Here is a 16,276-nt window from a genome sequence, read left to right on the forward strand (position 1 = left end):
TTCTCATTCCGGGCCTCTCTCGGCGTCAGGCTCCTCAGCCTCACCTCCTGGCTCGCACGAGTGACCCGGGTAGATCTTGGTGGGAGAAGGCGTTCCACCAGGTATTGAGGTCCTAAACCGTTTAGGGCTTTATAGGTAAGCATCAATACTTTGAAGTCGATGCGGAATCGGATGGGCAGCCAATGCAATGCGACCAGGGTGGGGAGATATGTTGGTATCTTCTCACTCCACTAAGTAATCTGGCCACAGCATTCTGCACCACCTGTAGTTTCCGCAGCAGCCTCAAAGGTAGCCCCACGTAGAGCGCATTGCAGTGGTCTAATCTTGAGATTACAAGCACATGTACCAAAGTAGTGAGAGCCCCCACGTCAAGATAGGGTCGCAGCTGGGCTATCCGCCTAAGATGGAAAAATGCGGTACGGACCACAGACGCCACCTGAGATTCCATGGTGAGCGCCGGGTCCAGATGAATCCCCAAGCTGCGAACCCCATTGCTGGCAGGCAGGGTCACCCCTCCAAAAATGAGGGAGTTTCCCAAATCCCCAGCTGTGGGAGCGCCCACCCTCAGTACCTCCGTCTTGTCCGGGTTCAGCCTCAGCCCGTTCTCCTGCATCCATTCCTGTACAGTCTCCAGGCAGCGCTGAAGGGACAGAACGGCATCTCCTGTAGTTGGTGAAAAGGAGATGTAGAGCTGCGTGTCATCAGCATATTGATGGCACAGAGCCCCACACCCCCTGATGACCCCCCCCAGCGGCCTCATATAGATGTTAAACAGCATTGGGGAGATGATCAACCCCTGTGGGACCCCACAATTGAGGCTCCACGGGGCCGAGACATTCTCCCCAAGCTGTACTCTCTGGGGACGGTCCTCCAAGAAGGAACGGAGCCAAGCAAATGCCCGGCCACCTATTCCTAACTTGGCGAGCCTCCCCAGGAGGATACCGTGGTCAACGGTATCAAAGGCCGCTGAGATATCGAGGAGGACCAGCAGAGACACTTTGCCCCTGTCGGCCTCCCTCAATAGATCATCACACAGGGCGACCAATGCCGTTTCTGTTCCATGGCGCGGCCTGAAGCCCGACTGGAATGGATCCAGGGCATCTGTTTCATCCAGGAATGCCTGAAGCTGATCGGCCACCACCCTCTCGACTACCTTGTCCAAGTTCTCTCTTTCCTCCTCCTCTCACCACAAGCAGTGACAGCTTTCTCTACTTTTCCTTCTCTGGGGGAAGCTGCAGCCATATTGGCACCTTGAGCATCTCCCATAATGTTCTGTACACGTGTGGATCTTTGACACAAGCAAGCTGCTGGGTTCCACTGCACTTTCCTCAGTAATAATTGTTTCTTTAAAAGTTCAAATATTAATGTTACTGGCAGGAAAAAGAGTTAAGTGAAGTAGAAAATGAATCGGAAAGAACAGAACTTAGGAAGTTTTTTTGTTTTTTGTCCGGAACTCCATGATGGCAGAGAATTCTGGGAGATGTAGTTTCAAAAGTAAGTTTTCTCGGCTCTGGGAGAGACAAAAATGTGCTGTTGTCTGGTGGTGAAGGGAAGAAGTCGCATATATATTGGGATAGGGAAAGAAAGGGGAGAGGCTATGGGAAAGGGGGAGCACATAAGTGGAGGAGAGCATCCTTGCTTGAGAGGACCCCACAATAAAAGTTATATGGGGGCAATCACATTTGTGATCTTCCAGGCTACAGAACCACACCCCTAATGGTATCTCTGAGATCAGCTTTTATCTACTGGAAAAACTGGGCCATCTGCATCACATATAGTATACCCAGGCACCTTTTCTCATATACACCATGTGCAAAAATAAATAAATAAATCACAAAATGGCACAGGCTAACCTGGGTATTAACAGCAAGGAACACCATTGCTAGGCTGAGCTAGTCAAAAGTACCTCAAGGTTTTCCAGCAACATGTCTCTGGGGGGAATTTTTGAATCCAACAACCAACCAAACAGATCTTTAATAAGCATGGAGACTCAATTATTCAGTGACATGGGGAGAGGATGCTGAAATAATCCTTGATGAATTAGAATTAATCTTTCATAGAGTTGGCTGGATATCTCAGTAGTTTAGTTATCTGGCTGTGGAGCCAGAGGTTGGGAATTTGATTCCCCACTGTGCTTCCTGCAAGTCAAGTCAGCCTGTGTGGGCTTGGGTAAGCTCCACAGTCCCAAGATGCCCCCCAGAAGAAGAGAATAGTACTGTAAACCACTTCTGAGTACTCTCTACCTGGGAAACGCTGAAAAGGGTCACCATATGTCAGAATTGAGTTGATGGTACATGATTGTTACTATTTAGTCGTTATTTAAGTATGAGTCAGTTTTTCAGGGAAAATTTTATTCAGTATGGATATGAGGTAAGGGATCTGCATTTACAGCTTTTTTTTTTTTTTTGCATAGAGAACTCCCCGGCCAGAAAAGGGATTTTTCATAAAATTCTTCTGCTGGATGGTGAAGACCAGGTAAAGAAAAAAGTAATGTTGTTTTTAAAAAGGTATTGATGATCACAAATACAGATCAATTCTATGCCCAGTTTTCTAGGTCTCCTATGTACATTCTTACATCATGATTGCTGAAAACAAGATGACAAAAGAATCAAAGAATGTAATTATTATGCAACCCTTTTTTGTCTATCAGGGAGTATCCATTTTTTAAATTTATGAGCAAGCAGGGAAGCTACACTGCTTTTTTCCTAAGTGAAAGATGGCTGCTCCTTCTCTCTGCTAGATTCCTAAGGGTTGCAACCAAAAGATAAGGGACGTTTTGTGTTATTGATCCGTCCAATAAATATTACATTCTGGGAAAGTCGCATTATTATGTAATTGTAGAGTATGCTTTTATTAGATGGACCCCATTATGTACTTATGTCGCATGTTCCATGCTAGTACAATAGTGTTGAAAGTAGGGTTGCCAGATACATGGGTACCAAAAGGAGGACACAGAAAGACAAAAAGGAGGACAGAGGAGGACATATTGAATGTTTCATTTGAATAGTTCCAGATTAAACCCGCAATCAATATGGTTTTATTACAATAGCTGCCAATAAATGTCTCTTAGTGAACCGACCAAGAAACAGTCATGTTAAAACATAAAAATTAATTCAATTGAGTTTTTTTTCCAAAATACCAAAAAACATTATTTAAATAGCCAATTGTACCCAAACCCACCCTGGCCCGACTGCGGGATTCCCCCAGCCGCTTGCACTCTGCACAGGCTCAGAGGCACAGGCAGGGGGAAAGTGGCACCAGGCAAAACCAAATGAGGCAGCTTTCCCTCCCCCGAGGGTCATAAGTTCAAGGCTGGGGAGTTTGGGAGTTGGAGTCCCCGAAAGGGACTTTGAACACACACAGTCCGGGCGCTCGCCTTCCCATCGATGTACTCGGGGGCTGCTTGCTCCTGCCTGGCTCGGCAGGCGGCGCTCCACTCGCGCAGCCTTTCTGGGCTCCACATGGGCTGAGTGGGCATGGCGAATTGCCGAGCAGCTGCGGTGGCAGTGAAAGGAAGCGCTCCAGCACCGGTGGCAGGTGGCGGGGTGGGCAAGCAGGTGGGGGTGGGGAAAGCCAGGGGGAATGGGGCCCTTCCACCTCTCCCACTCCCATCCAAAATTATAACATAAAATATACAAAAGCCTGACCTTTTAAAGGTTTTTATCTTTGCCTGCCTGATGGAGGACATTAGGCTAAAAAGGAGGACACGTCCTCCTTTTGCCTGACATCTGACAACCCTAGTTGAAAGGAACTGGAATTGTATTTCTTCCATCTCAGAAGTATTATATATACTGTAGACAGCTTCTTTAAGTGGTGCCCAGAATGCTTCAGTGTTAGCAGCCCATGTGGGAGGATTAGAACAGAATGGTTTCACTGAGAGGCAACAGGAGCAAGAGTCTGGATCGTCTACTCAGAAACTAAGGGAATTTTTTGACTGGGGTACCAGGCTGAAGTTTCAGGGGGTTGCTATTCTTCTTTGGATCTATAGACAGAGAAAGAAATCTCAAAGTGAGTGGGGCTGGATGAGTAGACAGTTGGGGTTTTGATTATGAGCTGTTTTTAAGCTGCAGGTGACCATTTACACTCTTTCTCAACTGGCATCAGAATTCATTGGCTCAGTGCAAAGATCTTTCTTTGCATGTATGCGGTGCTTGCCAGCATATAAAAAACAAGCATGATGGAATGGAATGGGGAAGAGAGCTGTGGGTGCATGTAATCAAATCCATCATAACACTTGGTGCAAAGCAGAGGGTGGAACACTGGAGCTGCTTCTCTGGAGCCTTTTCATTCTATGAGCCCTGGCAGCAGTGCTACTGGGCCTAGGAAAAATATTTCTATGCACCCTGTTGAGCTTTCCACAACTGCCAGCAGTACGCAGGGCCTGGGAAAACATGTTGTGTGTGCTAGAGATAAGTTCACTCAGGATTTGAGCCCTAGCAGAAATGGCAGCAACCACTGCAGTAGCTGAGCACTTCTTGCTGCTTCCTCGGCTACCAAAAAAATGGTTCCTCCTCCAGATCTGGGCTGACATATTACCTGGTTCGCCATCTTCATTTGGGCTTCTTTACTCAGATTGATCTCGTGCCTAAATGGATTGTTGTATCTTACTGCTTTCAATGGGTTTTGGTGTTTACCATTTTTAGTATGGTATTTGTGTGATCCTTTTTAGTATTTGTATACTCACTGTTGTTAGCTTTAAATATTGTCTTTCAATTATGTAAGCCACCTTGAATCCTTTTAAAGGAGAAAAGTGGAGTAAAAATATTTTTACTAAACAAATAATCGGAAGCAGTGCTGTCTTCCCAACTCTTGAGTGCTTTACCCTCCTTCCCTGTGACATCACAAGGGTTTCAGCTTTTGGCCTTGAATTTGCAGATGCATTGCTGACCTTACAAGACAAGACCTTTTCAGGAAGAGGTTAAAAATTGTTGCTATAGACTGTAACGAATAACTATTTGGTTTTGAAGCCCTCTGGTATGTATCACTGTTTTCCCATAACTAAAAAACCCATGTGTTATGTAGTCATAACACCTCATTGATGGGATCTAGATTTCAGTTAACAAGAGGAATGAGCTCGCTTCTTCCCAAATGATCTGATTTTGATTTTGCTTTTGTTCCAATGGAATTCCACAAATAGTATGGTATTTGCTATTCTTGGATAGTTTTGTTCTTGCTGTTGCTCATGTGACTTTTTGTCTGTCAGTGCAAGGGGGCTTACCTAGGAACAAACCTTATCCCACCATTATGTAATGTTTTGTTATATTAATTGGAAGCTGTTGAGAATTTTACAAATGTTTTCTTGCTTAAGTAAGATATTGCTAATGCAGTATACGTATTATTGAATTAGAACTTCATTATATATTTACATCCTTATCACTTTGGTATTAGGGCCAGACATGTTTCTTATAGCAGATAAACGAAGGCTTCACTTAAGATTATTGATCAGCTTCTCTAGGCCATAATATCCAGCTATCCACTCTCTTATTGATCCTGAATGTTGTTAGAAATCACAAAGCTCAAGGTCAGAGCAATTCTACTTAGTTCCAAAAAGCATTTGTGCTGAATGCAGATATTTTGCTAGTGCATTCTGTCATTATAGAAAAACAAAAGCTTAAATTAACAAAGAGTTAGGTAATTAGTCAATTTTTATTTGTGGTCTCCAACCCACTAGAGAGTTAGGTAATAGAAAAATAAGAAACACTTGCAGTTTCTGTGCTGGTCATATAAACGTATGATTGAAATATTTTCTCCAGACATTAAAGACTTAATCCAAACAATCCATGAAGATGTGCCTTAAATTAAATGTTAAGTGTCATCAAAATCTCTACAAATAGCAGACACCAAAAGAGCAGACGGTCACATCTGTCAGCTGATCATTAACAAATAGGGTCTTAAAAGGATAGGTATCTTTTGACCTTTAAGGTACTGTTGAGGTGTAACTTCTGTTACTGCTCATAATTCACTATTGCTGGGAGGGCTTGTGAGAGCTGCACCTAATAACATGTTGAGGGGCTATGTATTGCCCACCTTACATTTAAAGTATTTTCCTTCAACACTGTTTTGCATTTACCTCTAACCTTTCCTTATATTAGATTCATTATTACTTGGCAAAATGTACTCCTGAAATGGCTGTTTGGGTGCCTCAGTAGATATTGTTTCAAAGCATCACTAGAGGGTGCTAATATACTATGCTTATGGTGCAATTCCATGGTACAGATCTGCTCAGAATTCCCACTGGGTTCATTAGAGCTTGCTCCCTGGTATAAGAGTCCAGCCTTCAGTAATGAATGGAATGAGGCATCCGACAAAAGAACTAAGATATACTCAGAAGGGAGATAGATATTGTATTTACTGCTAAAGATGCAAGTTTGGTGACAGAGAATAATGTGCATTTCACAAAATGACTAGTCCTTCCAAGGACGTAAAGAACACAGGAGCATATGCAGAGTTGTGGTCTTTCTATTTTTGTGTTCTTTTCTCACAGTGGCCAACCAGATGCTTATGAACGTCCACAAGCAGGACAAGAATGCAACAGCACACCGCCGCTCATGATCCCAGCAACTGTTATTGAGAGGCATAAATTGAGAGTCGGAAATGTGTTTATCTGAGCAGTAAAGATGTCCAAGTTGGCAGCCACCATCACATCATGTGGCAGCAAATTCCACAGCTTAGCTATAAGCAATGTGAAGAAGTCCTACCCAGGATCTGTGTAAAATTTCCCACCAAGGAGCTTCAGTGGATGTTCTTCTAATATGAGAGAAGCAGAATAATTTCCCATCTTCATTTTCTCTATACTGTACATCTTATAGTGTAAGAATCTGGCCTTTAATTTTCTAAAAACATTACAAATGGAGGGTATAATGCCTGGTTATATTTAAATGTGTTGTTTATATAGTTTGGAAAGTATGTGACGGGAGGGTGAGTGAGGAGTGTGGTATGTTGGTAAGAATGATACTGATTGGCTGGGAGAAAATAGGAGAATGAAGTGATTGTGAGGTTTTTGAACAGTCTGATGTAGAGAAATTGGGAAAGGGTGGTTTGATGCTCTGAGAGAGCAGTCTGAGGGAGATGGAAAGCAGGGAAGGGTAATAGCGAGAGTGAAGGATTGTGCTGAATGAATTTTAAACCCAGGAATAAACAACATTCTTGTAGCATTGTTATTTTAATAAAACTTCATTTATTCTATTAAAGTAGGGTGTTGCTGAGTTCATTACCTGAGAGCCGGCTACGTGGAAGGTGTTACAAGGGCCTGAGTGAAGGGAGAAATTTATACACACATAGGGGCAACAGACAGTTGGTGGCAGTGAAAAGAGAAAGAGAGGAATTAAGTGAAGATTCTTAAAGAAAGCATATTTATTTCTGTGGTGATTTAAAGCAGCTGTTACCTCAATATTCAGATGACAAGGCAAAGGGAGGTTTGACATAATCAAAGAAAGGATGTGACAAAAGAAATGCTAAATATGGTAACGCAGGGATGGGCAGTCTCAGCAGATCTAGGAGCCAGTTTTCTGCCAAAGGACCCTCTGGAGGCACACTGACCACAAAAATGCCCTCAAGGCAAAAAGAAAAGAAAGAAATTGGAAGTTGATAGAAATCTATTTCTGAATTTGTAAAATAGATATTGTGCAGAGAGGGCATACAGACTATTTAAAAGGGAAATCAGAAGTGGCAATTCACACTTTTGTGCTGGAAAAGGAGAATGAGGAGGCAAATGGTCTTCAGGTGTCCAATGTGTCCCTTTGCCCCTTCTGTAGCCCTTCTGTGGTAATGTCTGGATAGAGAGCAATAACTTCCAAACCAGGAGAACTGTATAAAACATCATGGAAATCTGTTGGATGCTGCACCACCAGGATAATATCAACTGTTGTTTAGACATTTGTTTAGCTTCTTTTATAAAAATATAAAATATTGTTTCCAATGCTCAGGATACATTATGTGCTTTCTTAAGACTGAACTGCACATCAAACTATGTTGCAACAGAAGCTTTCCTCACCTCCTGTAATCTGCAAATGATTGCTTAGTTTTGTTACTGCTCTTCAGTCCATAAGCTCATTCTTCCTTTGTTAAGTTTGTCTCTTGAAGACAAAGGTGACTTCGGTTCTAATGAGAAGCTAGCCATAAACATTTGGTTTGATCCTTTATCAGAGGCATGGTGTTTCAGTAGTTCTGCTCTTAGTTGGAGAAACAATGCCAGAAGATGGTGCTGTGGGACCACAGCTAGCTTCTGTACTAATTTATGCTATAGAATTCTGCAGCTACTATCTTGTCCCCCATGGTTGGTTGGTTGGGTTCCCCCCCCCACAACAGCCCCACAAAGGACTACAGGAAGAGGTCATCTTTAAGTGCTTTTTATTTGTTTGGGTGAAACAGTGCAAGCACTGAACCAGTGCCTGGAATTGGTAATGGTTGGTTGAGGATGCTACACTTGGGGAATTTTAATAACACGCCGAGTATGCAGAGTCTCCTGTAAAGGCACAAAAGTAGACTTTACTTTTCTAATAAAATAAAAGTCAGACAGAATCTAGTGGGAATAATAATATGTAAAACTTCCCTGACTGCTTTACTAGAGGAATTATCAGCAATTTATGAAGTATTAAAATGTTCGTATAGGTTCTCACATTATACGATTGGGCCCTTTTATAGTAGAGGATGCAGATAAATTACTGCTCCTGTCCTATTTTATATATTTGTAGTTGATTAGCGTCTATAGGCTATAATAGTAATAGTTCTCGTACCATATTCAGCATATCCTGTGGTGACTTTCATATTGTAATCATATTTTTATAATTACACATTCACTTCAGGATTAGCTGAATTGTGCAACCAGAGCATGGACAGAGAACTTTTTAATTCTCCAGAAATCTTGGACTTCATCTCTCAGCAGCCAGCATGGTCAGTGGTAAGAAAACAAAGAAACAAAAGAGTTTAAATTCAGAACTAATCCAGCAGAATAAGGGTGTTTCTTCTCATTATCATTTCAGCATGCAGTAATGTCAGAAACTAAGTAGTACAGCTGACCTACACCCATATTATTTATTTATTTATTTATTTATTTATTTATTTATTTATTTATTTATTTATTCGATTTATATCCCGCCTATCTAGTTGGTTAGGACCACTCTAGGCGGTTTACAACCAAAAAATACCACAAAGTAGATAAAAACAATATCGCATAAAGAAAAGCTTTCAACTTTCAACAACTAGAACAGACACAAGGGGAAAGGAGAGGAAGGAAGGGTCATGAGTTGATTGAGGGGAAGGCCTGCCGAAACATCAGTGTTTTTAGTTGATTTTTGAAAATACCCAGCGAGGGAGCTGCGTGAATATCAGGGGGTAAGTTATTCCAGAGGCGAGGAGCCGCCGCCGAGAAGGCCCGATTTCTTCTCTTCTCCTTCCGAGCCTCCCTCGGCGTTAGGCTCCTCAGCCTCACCTCCTGACTTGCGCGGGTGTCACGGGTAGATCTTGGTGGGAGAAGGCGTTCCGCCAAGTATCGAGGCCCTAAACCGTTTAGGGCTTTATAAGTAAGCATCAACACTTTGAAGTCGATGCGGAAGCGGATGGGCAGCCAATGCAATGCGGCCAGAGTGGGGGAAATGTGTTGGTATTTTTTCACCCCACTAAGAAGTCTGGCCGCCGCATTCTGCACCACCTGTAGTCTCCGCAGCAGCCTCAAAGGCAGCCCTACGTAGAGTGCATTACAGTGGTCTAATCTTGAGATTACGAGCGCATGTACCAAGGTAGTGAGCGCCCCGACATCGAGATAGGGTCGCAGCTGGGCTATCCGCCTAAGATGGTAAAAGGCGGTTTGGACCACGGACGCCACCTGGGATTCCATAGTGAGCGCCGGGTCAAGATGGATCCCCAGGCTGCGAACCCCATCCTTAGCTGGGAGGGTCACCCCCCCGAAGGAGAGGGAGTTTCCCAAGCCCCCGACTGTAGGAGTGCCCACCCTTAGTACTTCCGTCTTGTCCAGGTTCAGCCTCAGCCCGTTCTCCTGCATCCATTGCAGTACGGTCCCCAGGCAGCGCTGAAGGGACAGAACGGCATCTCCTGCAGTAGGTGGAAAGGAGATGTAGAGCTGGGTGTCATCAGCGTACTGATGACATCGGGCTGCACACCCCCTGATGACCCCACCCAGCGGCCTCATATAGATGTTAAATAGCATTGGGGAGATAATCTACTCCTGTGGAACCCCACAATTGAGACTCCATGGGGCCGAGAAACTCTCCCCAAGCTGTACTCTCTGGGGGCGGTCCTCCAAGAAGGAGCGGAGCCAGGCCAATGCCAGGCCCCCAATTCCCAGCTCGGAGAGCCTCCCCTGGAGGATACCGTGGTCAATGTTATCAAAGGCCGCTGAGATGTCGAGGAGGACCAGCAGGGACAGTTTTCCCCTGTCGGCCTCCCTCAGTAGGTCATCACACAGGGCGACCAATGCCGTTTCTGTACCGTGTCGCGGCCTGAAGCCCGACTGAAATGGATCCAGGGCATCTGTTTCGTCCAGGTGCGCCTGAAGCTGGTTGGCCACCACCCTCTCTACCACCTTGCTTAGGAAAGAAACATTGGCGACGGGCCTGTAATTGCCAATTTCGTCCGCCGCCAAACTTGGCTTGTTCCTAATGGGCCTAATGAGTGTCTCCTTGAGGGCAGATGGAAATCTGCCCTCCAGGAAAGACCCATTAATTATTGCAGTGGCCCATTCCATGGTTGTAGGCCTGGCCGCTTTGATTAGCCAGGCTGGGCAAGGGTCAAGGGAGGAGGTGGTGGCATGACAGCAGTCAAGCACCCTGGCAACAGAGTCGGACATGACAGGCTGAAAGGAATCAAATGTTACCGGACAAGGCAGAGCGCTGGACATCTCAGCTCGACTCACTGTATTCAAAAAAGGAGACAGGTCCCGGCGGATGGCCTCCACTTTAGATTTTTAAAATGCTGCAAATTGGTCCGGTGTAAAACTAGGGGAAGGCCCATCACCCGGACCAATTCCGGATAGGTCGCGCACTATATGGAATAATTCCGCCTGCTGGTTGGACGCTTCGCTTATCCGGTTAGCGAAGTATGCTCGACTGGAAGCCTTTACCTTAGCCAGGTAAAGGTTAGTGGCGACCTTGACAGCTATCCAGTTATAATCCGTCGGGTCCTTTCTCCATTTGCACTCTAGCCGTCTCCTGACCCGCTTCAATGCCCGGAGGTCCTGGTTAAACCAGGGTGCCGGGCGATCTCTGCGGCAGAGAGGGCGTTTAGGTGCGACCGTATCTACAGCCCTAGCCGCAGCGGTGAACCAGCTGACGGTCGGAGCCTCAACAGGAGCGCCAGCCAGGTCAGCCGTAACACCTCTCATGGCATCCTGGAATCCAATCGGCTCCAGTAGCCTTCGAGGGTGGACTATAACAATAGGTTCCTGCTCCCTGCGAGGGGGGAAGGCCATGTTGAGGTTACATTTTATTAGGTAGTGATCCGACCATGGCAGAGGGACCGACTCAAAGTCAGTCACTATCGGACCACTCTCACTCCAACTGGAGGAAAAAACCAGGTCGAGTGTGTGGCCACCCACGTGAGTGGGGCCGATGACATGTTGGGACATGTTCAAGAAGGCCATGGTCTCCAAGAACTCAAGAGCTGGTCCGGAAATCTCTGCCCCCACATGCACGTTGAAATCCCCCAAAACCAACAGTGCCACAGAGACAAAGTCCACCAGCTCCGGTAGGGAAATGGCTGGGTCGCGGGGAGCACGGTAGCCCAGCAAGATCCCAGTACCGTCCCTGGCCCCAATCGACACATGGAGAGCTTCAAGACCCGGTTTTACCACCGAGGAGCGCCTAGTAACCTCCAAGATGGATTTATAAACAATGGCGATTCCACCCCCCCGTCCTTCCAGTCTACCCTGGTGTTGGACAGCATAACCGGGCGGACAGATGAGTGCTAGGGGTGGACCCCCCTCTCCGCCTATCCATGTTTCGGTTATGCAAGCCAGGTCTGCATCCTCCTCCAGGATAAGGTCGTGGATTACCTGGGCCTTATTGGATACACAAGATATTGGATATTATCTTGTGTTAATCTGATTTTTGATGACTGCTGGCATCCTGATTAGGGTACTTTGGGAACTGTAGTCCAAAACCAAAAACTTTTACAGTTCCACCTTGTACTGGACCTCGGAGACTACTGGATAAAATAGTTGGAAAAAAGCCAAGGTTGTGATATGGATGAATGGCAGGGGTGGGTGGGTCATGTTATTTGCTTGTTTGGAGACAATATAAGCTACTGAATGGACTATTAGATGAGTTTAACTTTTTTCTTGATGATGAACAATGAACTGTAGGTGCCTTGGTACCCCAGACTAACTTTCACTCTGATTTACAGTGATATATTTTGTAATATATTGAAGGGAGAAGGGTTTGCCAAAGATTGAATACACGAGAGGGCAAGAGACAGAAAGAAATAACTGTTTTTCCAGATTCTGCGAGGTCACTTTCAGAATGATATGGCAATTTGATATATGGCTTCAGAATTAAGCTTCTGTTTTTATTAACTAATCCACCAACAGTCTTTACTTTGTTTAATTCTGTTTCCTTGTTGGGAAAGGAGTACGACAAGGCTGTATATTGTCTCCCTGCTTATTTAACTTATATGCAGAATACATCATGTGATAGGCTGGACTGGATGAATCCCAAGCTGGAATTAAGACTGCCAGAAGAAATATCAACAACCTCCGATATGCAGATGATACCACTCTGATGACAGAAAGTGAGGAGGAATTAAAGAACCTCTTAATGAGGGTGAAAGAGGAGAGCGCAAAAATGGTCTGGGGAGAAAAACAACAACAAAAAAACCAAACAACAAAAAAACTAAGATCATGGCCACTGGTCCCATCACCTCCTGGCAAATAGAAGGGGAAGATATGGAGGCAGTGACAAATTTCACTTTCTTGGGCTCCATGATCACTGCAGATGGTGACAGCAACCCTGAAATTAAAAGACACCTGCTTCTTGGGAGGAAAGCGATGACAAATCTCGATAGCATCTTAAAAAGCAGATACATCACCTTGCTGACAAAAGTCTGGATAGTCAAAGCTATGGTTTTTCCAGTAGCGATGTATGGAAGTGAGAGCTGGACCATAAAGAAGGCTGACCGTTGAAGAATTGATGCTTTTGAATTGTGGTGCTGGAGGAGATTTGAGAGTCTCCTGGACTGCAAGGAGATCAAACCTATCATTTCTAAAGGAAATCAAGCCTGAGTGCTCACTGGAAGGACAGATCCTGAAGCTGAGGCTTCAATACTTTGGCCATCTCATGAGAAGAGAAATGTCCCTGGAAAGGACCCTGATGTTGGGAAAGAGTGAAGGCAAGAGGAGAAGGGGATGACAGAGGACGAGATGTTTGGACAGTGTCATCGAAGCTACCAACATGAATTTGACCCAACTCCGGGAGGCAGTGGAAGACAGGAGGGCCTGGAGTGCTTTGGTCCGTGGGGTCATGAAGAGTTGGACATGACTAAATGACTAAACAACAACAGTCTTCCCTACTTTATTTATTTATTTATTGGATTTTTACCCCGCCCCTCTAGACCATGTCTACTCGGGGATGCTTTGAGATGAGAGAATGCTTTATGCCAAAATACTGAAGTGCAACACAATCCTAATCAGGTTTACTAAGAAGTAAGTGCTGCTGAGTTAATTTGAAGTCATATGCAGTAAGTATACAGTACTTAGATTTAAAGCCTTCCAGAGGAAAGCACAAACAGAATATAGTCCAGGGCTTTTTCTAAGATTGAAAATCTTTTTTGGACACTATGGATCCAGATGAGAATTACTTGGCACAAAACATATTGCTTACATGTAAATTACAATATATGTATAAAACAATCAAGGGAATAAATAGAAGTCTGAAAAGGCAGAGACCTCTATACAAATGAAATTAGTATGAAAAACATTAACAAACATATGTAATGGAAATGTCTGGTTACATGGCCCTCACAATGAGCTCCACATGGCAAGTCTTTTATGTCTGTGTGCATGGTTTCCTGTTTAACTTAATCCAAGAGGGTGCAACAGCATACAGAAATCAATTCCTTTGCAGGATATGAATATCTGTGTTTGTGTAGTGTTTCCTAAATCTAGTTCAAATTCTGTCTAACTTATAATGCACTCCCATATATGTCTACTGGAAGTGAATCCCACTATGGTAGTGAGGATTTCAGCCTGAATATTCCCTGTTAATGTTATAATACTTAAACTGGTCCTGCATCACTTGTTGAACTCTTACCCCGTTAAGTTGTAGGAGGATTGACTGTTCCGTTGTTCCACACACCCTACACTTTGGGAAACACTGAGCTATAACTCCTTATAGGTCTCTTCACAGCTTGGAAGAAACTAGTTGTATTAACTTCTTTGGTAATACTTACAGGATGCAAGATCTGAATCAGCGACTAGAGTGATGCAGAGAATAACCCCCCATAGCTATTTTTCTGTTCTGTTGGTTAATAGCTGCTCCATGATCTAATAATGTTATATTACTCACAGGGTGTCTAAATTTTTTTGTTGATTGCTATGAGAACTATTGAGGAAATGCTGCTATCACCCTGAAATAAGGTTTTATATATGACATATAGGAGTTTTTTTCTGTATGTTCTGTAAGTTTTTTTTTATAATCTTGCTGGTCTGTAACCGTAAAAAAAAATGATGATGATGATGAATAATGAGTATCTTAACAGATTACCTGTGCGATCAAAGCAACAGTAATGGCTGCTGAGAAGTAATGAGTAAGACATTGATAGATAAGAGTATTCTAAAAGATAATTCAAAATTGTTTCAGCTTTCGATTATCTTTTTCTATAGAGAAAAGGACCTGCATCCCAACTTGAAAAACAAGTAATTGTACAAGTAATTATACATATCATTAGTATAATGTAAACCTACTCAATCACTGCAGAACAATATATGTCTTGGGAACCTCTCAATATATTTAATTGAAGTTGCTAATAAAACTTGGAACTAATAAAAACTAACTGTGGGAATAAAATCTAATTACTCCTGTCTATAGATATGCACAGGTGCACTGGATAGATAGGTACAGTGGTGTTCCAATGCAAGATTGCTTAGATCCATGGGTGCATGTTTCATGCTAATTATTTTTCCAAGAGTGGAATGATAAAGCCTCGTAATCTTGTCCCCATTTCCGCTATCTTGCTGCCTTGCTGTGTCATAGATACAGAGCAGTACTGACTCTAGTGAGTGCTACTGTTGCTGGCAAAAAAGCCATACTCATGGATAGTATGCCACAGGGCAACTCAGGATGCTGGGTAATAGCCAAATTTGTGAAACTTCATTGATGTAGCAGAAACTGCATCTAATCCTGAATACAGTATTTTTGTTCGTAAATGCAGCACTTTGTCTAAGATTTTCTTTGTGGTAAATTCAGAAAATAATCTGAAAGCACTATCAATACCCTAAATGGCAATTTGGATAAATCTGTGCAATATAGATTTATTGGGAAATATGTCTCATGGAATTTGATGGAACTTACTCCCTGGTTAGTGTATATAGGACTATAGTTTCAGTTATCTTAGATGTCAACTACTCTATCCATTAAAAAAAGATAAATTTAATGAGCAATCTGTTTTTTCATCTTTCTGAAATACATACTGTATTTGTACATTAGATTTCATACAATTGCAGAAATCCTGTTGCTTAGTATTTATAGTAAGTTACATTTAGTGCAGGTCCATTAAATCAATGAGCTTACAGTGGAGCTTACTCATCAAATCCCCACTGATTCAATGGGCCTTCTCTAGTTGCAGCTTCCTATGCTAAGCAACAAGATTTCAATCAGTGTGATTTGTATATGGCATCTTTTAAATACAGTAAGTGTTTATAATATAAAGTCAGTTTTTAATTTTATACACAAAAATGGTATGTAAAAGGAATGCGGGGACAGGGGAACTCAGGAATCTACTGGGCAGACTCACTCCTATTTATTTGTCTCATAGTCATTAAACTTCTGGTTGAGGCCAATGTGTATGCACTTATTGGATGAACACATGGAGATTGGGGGTCTGCACCTAGAAGCTCAACTCCCAACCTCTATGTATTCATCTGACAAAAGCTTGAATGTGCCTTTTATGCATATAGGCCTCGGAAAGTGGATTGTACTGATTCTAGGTACCATGCTATATAAACAGGGCTCTAGCAAAGGGATGCTACAAGATAATATTGTTGTGGATGTTAAGTGGAACTTTAAAAGATCATGGTGAAGAGGGCAAGTTTCTACTCTACAGTTTTGAG

At 43.4% G+C, this 16,276-nt stretch overlaps 1 long non-coding RNA gene across 2 annotated transcripts; it reads left to right on the forward strand.

The window, feature by feature from the left end:
• Positions 1–1,159: 1,159 nt before the first annotated feature.
• LOC140706389 (uncharacterized) lies at positions 1,160–9,405 on the forward strand. Of its 2 annotated transcripts, none has more exons than XR_012086031.2 (2): positions 1,160–2,475; positions 6,485–9,405. It is a non-coding gene; the product is annotated as an uncharacterized LOC140706389 (long non-coding RNA). The 2 variants fall into 2 exon arrangements; XR_012086030.2 differs by lacking the exon at positions 1,160–2,475 and adding an exon at positions 3,825–4,974.
• Positions 9,406–16,276: the final 6,871 nt, after the last annotated feature.

The sequence above is a fragment of the Pogona vitticeps genome, chromosome 4, assembly GCF_051106095.1.
Source record: "Pogona vitticeps strain Pit_001003342236 chromosome 4, PviZW2.1, whole genome shotgun sequence".
NCBI lineage: Eukaryota > Metazoa > Chordata > Lepidosauria > Squamata > Agamidae > Pogona > Pogona vitticeps.